This window comes from Hemibagrus wyckioides, linkage group LG24, assembly GCF_019097595.1.
Source record: "Hemibagrus wyckioides isolate EC202008001 linkage group LG24, SWU_Hwy_1.0, whole genome shotgun sequence".
Classification (NCBI taxonomy): Eukaryota; Metazoa; Chordata; class Actinopteri; order Siluriformes; family Bagridae; genus Hemibagrus; species Hemibagrus wyckioides.
In genome coordinates this window covers 17991860-17997455 of record NC_080733.1, presented here as the reverse complement: position 1 = coordinate 17997455, position 5596 = coordinate 17991860, and the positions used below count along the sequence as shown (strand labels likewise).

At 38.6% G+C, this 5596-nt stretch overlaps 1 protein-coding gene across 1 annotated transcript in view; it reads right to left on the bottom strand.

Annotated features, from left to right (window-relative positions):
* Positions 1-2316, bottom strand: part of LOC131344851 (transmembrane ascorbate-dependent reductase CYB561) — a 15103-nt gene extending 12787 nt beyond the window's left edge. Inside the window, exon 1 of the mRNA XM_058377357.1 lies at positions 1952-2316. The gene's annotated coding sequence lies outside the window, so the exon portion shown is untranslated. The remainder of the gene's footprint in view (positions 1-1951) is intronic.
* Between the last annotated feature and the right edge of the window lie 3280 nt (positions 2317-5596).

Genomic DNA, 5596 nt, shown 5'->3' with positions numbered 1-5596 from the left:
CTCTGCTCATCTCATCTCTTCTCCTCTTTTCTCGTCTCTTCTATCCTCGTCTCATCTCTTCTCCTCTCCTTTGTTCTTCTCTTCTCTTCTCTTCTCTCCTCTTGTCTTCTCCGCTCCTCTCTTCTCTTCATGTGCACAGGGGCATCGTCATGCTTGGACTTGATAACCTGAGGAGTGAAGGATGTGAGCACTTCTGCTCTCAAGTGAGTTCCTCACCAGCATCAGGAACCACACATGGTATGAGAACGAGGCTCTCCTTACACTGATACGACAAGGAACAAAAGAAAAACAGAGAAGAAATGATTCTTTGGTATTCCTTGAGGGGTGAAAAGAGGAAGGAGGGGGGAGGGGGGATCAAGTGTGAGGTCAGCTGAGGGCAGTCATGTGACTGGGCATCGTGATCGATCCCAATATAAAGCGAAGTGACAGATTACCTGGAGATCAGACCTCACCTTCTCCACCTCACCCTGCAAACACGAGGAAATAAACGACAGCGAGAGCATCCTCTGGCAAGATGTGCATGATGTTTAGTATGAGACACGCCCTCTGTCTGAGCCAGTTTAGATAAGCACAGAGTAAAGAACACAGAGCATGAGATTAATGCAGACGATTACAGAACTTTGCGCATTACTCAGAGACCCAAAAAAAACAACTAAACCAAGGCACTGAAAAAAAGTTTGATTGTATTCCTGGTTATTTTTTTTATTTTTATTTCTGAGAATAAAACAAAAAACCTTTTCAGGTCTGCTGCTTTTTTCATTCTATTTTTTAAACACTTTTATTTGTGCACCCTAGTTTTTTCCCCAAAAATTTATTCTACTTATATTTCCTCTGATTCTGTTCTTGTGTTCTTCTTCAGTTACATTTACAATAAAGCAAGGGCAGGGGGCACAAACTTTTGCACTCGTCTCTGATCCTACAGATATCCCATCAGGTATAAAACAGATGAAGGATTCTGTCTTATCGTCTTGCTAATGTTTCATTCATGCATCTGGTTTGCCGCCGTCATAGAGAGTATGGCGTTGCCACGGTTACAAGGCTAGTTTTAGCACTGATAATACAGCAAAATTCATGATGAACTGGAGTTCTCAGTTAATTGAATTCCACATGGGCGTGGCTAAAACATGACACATGAGCAATTCTTATAATCCAAAGTCTTGGTTAAAAACAAAAGTGGAGTTTATATTGAGCGTGTGTTGTATGATGTGTTACATCATAAAATATAAGAGCCAATCAGATTCCAGTATGCAAATACAGGCTGTTTGTATCAGTGTAACCTGTTTGGACGTTAATCGCTGTAGGTATGAAGATTCTAGGATCTATAAAGCAGCTATGAAGCTTGTATGAATTTGCAGTCTTCAGAAACACCACTAATCTAAAAAATCACTTTATACGCATGAATAATGTTTGCTCTTGTATTGTTTTTGTGCTCTTGTACTGTTATATCCTGCATGTTGTTGTTCGTTTATTGTCGTTTTTTTCTGATTTTGTGTGTTTTTCTCCTAGCCTGGGATCTACATTTGATTGTAAGAAATAAACACAATAACAATCAACACATAAAAATGTCTGACCTCTTGGATCTGTCACCTGTAGGCGATCTGGACCTCCATACTGACAGATAGAATGCATGCTGGTTCATGGTCATAATATATAATATATAGTGTTAAAAACCTCTTTTTTAAACCTTAAACATATGTGTGTTACTCAATAATCTTCTTTAAATAGTCTTTTTTCGGCTTCATGCTGAGAAACAAGCAGCAGGTGAGAGCACCATGATCAGGTGAAGTGACACTAATGACATTAAGCATGAACACAACCAGATTTCTTTAAAAAAAAAAAAAATAATAATAATAATAATGCAATACGTTTGATAGAAATCATCAGCTGGTGTTAACTGACCGGAAGTGCAGATAAGAGGAAATTTACCTGTGCAGTTTTTTTTCCTACTCACCTTCCGTGATTGATCAGAAATTGCGCTCGAGCTGCTCCGGGAAGAAGGAGAAGAAGAAGCGGCACAAAAATGGCTATTTCTTTCTCTCCTTCTTTTTCTTATTTTTCAACCAACAAATTCTCCTCCTAACCCTTTATCATTTCGCTCTTCTCGTGTTTCCAGCTGAAATCCTTTCCTCCGGTTCTGTCTGTGTTTTTGTTTTTTTTCCTCCTCCAGTCACGAATGAGCTTCTCCGGGGTTTGACTGATAAAGCAGGCTGGGTGTCGGGAGGATGTTAGCCACGCCCATACCCTGTCCCGATTGGCTGGATTGAAGAAGAATAAAAAGAAGTAGGCGGGACCAGATCCCCGTTCAGTTGCCTTGGCGACCAGACGTAATGGATGATCTGAGATAGGGAAGGTAAATAAAATTAAGAGAGCTGAGTGCAGAGAGAGAGAGAGAGATACAGAGAGAGAGAGAGATACAGATAGAGATACAGAGAGAGAGAGAGAGAGAGAGAGAGATACAGATACAGATAGAGAGTAAGAGAGAGAGATACAGAGAGAGAGATACAGAGAGAGAGAGATACAGAGAGAGAGAGAGAGAGAGAGAGATACAGATAGAGATACAGTGAGAGAGAGATACAGAGAGAGAGAGAGAGATACAGATAGAGATACAGTGAGAGAGAGAGAGAGAGATACAGATAGAGAGAGAGAGATACAGATAGAGATACAGTGAGAGAGAGAGAGAGAGAGATAAAATGCTGTAAACCCAATACACTGTACACACACTACACCATGATTGTGAGAGTAATAGTGTGATTAGTAGCAGAAAGAAAAGTAGAAGTAATAGAAGTCACAGTAGTGGCAGATGTAATAGTAGTGGTTAGAGTGGTAGATTCACTAGGAGTAGATGAAGAAAAATAAGAAATGATAGCAGTAGTAGTAGGAGAGGTGAAAGTAGTAGAAGCAGGAGCAGGAATAGGGGATGTGATAGTAAAAACTTCAGAGTAGAAGTACTAAAATAATAGAATTAGAGTAGACGAAGGCATAATAGGAGTAGTAGTGGTAGTAGTAGAAGAAGAACATGAATGAGTAATAACAGCAGTAGTAACTGCAGTAGAATTAATAGTAGAAGTAATAGTAAAATCATCAATAGCAGAAGAAGTACTAGAAGTCAGAGAATTAGAGTGAAAGGATTAGAAGGCATAGCAGAAGCAGCAGTAGTCGCTGACATGATAATAATGGTTAGAGCTGTAGAATTGCTAGTAGTAGTTGAAGAAGAAGAAGAAGAAGAAGAAGAAGAATAGAAAGTAGTAATAATAGCAGTAGATGTAAGAGTAAAAACATCGATAGCACTAGAAGTACTAAAAGTGAGAGAATTCGAATAAAAAACCATAGATGGCATAGAAGGAGCAGTATTAGATGTAATAGTAGTGGTTAAAGCTGTAGAATTACTAGGAGAAGAAGAAGGAATAGGGGATGTGATAGTAGTAGAAGTACTAAAATAATAGAATTGGAGTAGTAAAAGTCGAAGAAGAAGAAGAAGATGATGATGAATTAGTAATAATAGCAGTAGTAGTAGCAGTAAAAGCAGGAGTAGAAGTGTAGTAGCAGTAGAATTACTAAAAGTTGTAGTGTTAAAGTAAGAGTAAAAGGATTAGAATGCACAGTAGAAGCAGAATGAATCATAATGGTTAGAGCTGTAGAATTACTAGTAGTAGTTGAAGAAGAAGAAGAAGAAGAAGAAGAGAAAGTTGTAATAATAGCAGTACATGTAAGAGTAAAAGCATCGATAGCACTAGAAGTACTAAAAGTTAGAGAATTCGAATAAAATTCATAGAAGGCATAGTAGGAGCAGGAGCAGTATTAGACGTAATAGTAGTGGTTAAAGCTGTAGAATTACTAGTAGTAGTTGAAGAAGAAGAAGAAGAAGAAGAAGAAGTAATGGCAGTAGTAGTAGGAGTAAAAGTAGTAGATGCAGTAGAAGTACTAAAAGTCAGAGAATTAGGGTAAAAGTAGTTGATGTACTAGTAGAAGAAGAAGAAAAAGAAGGAGTAAGAGATTTAAAAGTAAAAGCATCAGTAGCAGTAAAAGTAATAGAATTAGAGTAAAAGTAGCAGAGGTAATGGTAGTATTAGTTAAAGCTGGAGAATTATTAGTAGAAGAAGAAGGAGACGTAATAGCAGTAGAAGTAATAGTAGATGTGATAGCAAAAGCATCAGTAGCAGTAGAAGTACTAAAAGTAATAGAATTAGAGTAGCAGATGTAATGGTAGCATAAGTTAAAGCTGAAGAATTACTAGTAGTAGAAGTAAAAGAAGAAGAATTAGTAATAATAGCAGTAATAGTCAAAGCAGGAGTAGAAGTGTAGTAGAAGTACTGAAAGTTATAGTATTAAAGTAAGAGCAAAAGGATTAGAAGGCACAGTAGAAGCAGCATACGAAGTAATAATAATAATAATAATAATAATAATAATAATAATAACAGCAGTAGTGTACTGCTCACTCCCCCAGCTACTCGATTCAGCAAGGGTTGGTTAGATGGAGAGTTCACCGAAAACAAGGATCTGTACTTGGAAATCACACTCTGTAGGGTTCTACACAGAGCCCCCATGAGGACAGAATGAAGATCTCGTCATGAGCAGGACGAATCGGAGAGGAAGAACTTGTGATGTGATAATGGTGACCTACAAGAAGGACAGTAATGACGGTGAGAGCAGGGTGAGGTTACAGAGCAGGAACTCCACATGACTCTGGGTGGAAAACTGTGTTTCTGAACCTGCTGATTCATGGATGTGGTGAAAAATACACACATGCTGCAGTGGCGCTAAATTACTGGGATAAACTCTGTAAGACTGTAATTTTACACTGTAACACACACACACACACACACACACTGAAATAGAATGCCTGTCTACCTCTGGAGAGTTTTTCCGCTTAATAAATAAATAAATAAATAAATAAATAAGTCACCTTTGCTCTGTTTTCTGAAGAAGTATCAGTGTCAGCATCAGTAGTTTAACATCTCCTTATTAATATGTCTCTGTCTCTGTATTTTCCCTGGATGTAGAGGTGTAGCCACCGCTGGAGTGTCCAGGCTAAACCCAGGAACTTTTGTGACCACAATCTAAGATCTGGGCTTGAGAACATATGATCCATACTGGACATAAAATACAGACTATACAGCTGTTTTAAACATTTGTTCTATCATTTATCAAGCAACAACAAAGGTCACACCTAGCATGACATTAGGCTATGCTAACATGACAAAATACAGTATTAAGTGTTAAACCTGTATACAGTGGAACCTCGGCATACGAATGCTCTCCCTTATGAATTTTCGGATTAAGAAGAAATCTGCATCGGGATACGGAGCATTTTCAGCATACGAACGACCGAACTGAAGTCGCGCATACGTCTGGGAGCCGTTCAGAACTTGTTGGCATCAGTGGAAAGCCAACCAAAGTGAGTTTAAGAATTTTAAGAATTCTTTCTCAGTCAGTGAAAGCTGTTTGGAAAGACTCAACCCACGATACCAACTTTACCTTCAGCATGCGTTCAAAAGCTAGGTGATTTTTCGGGTGTTTTTTTGTTGACAGATCGGTGGCGTGGGTGATCTGTTCTATTTTTAGCCCAAGCTTGGTGGTACGACTTCCTGTGAGGAGC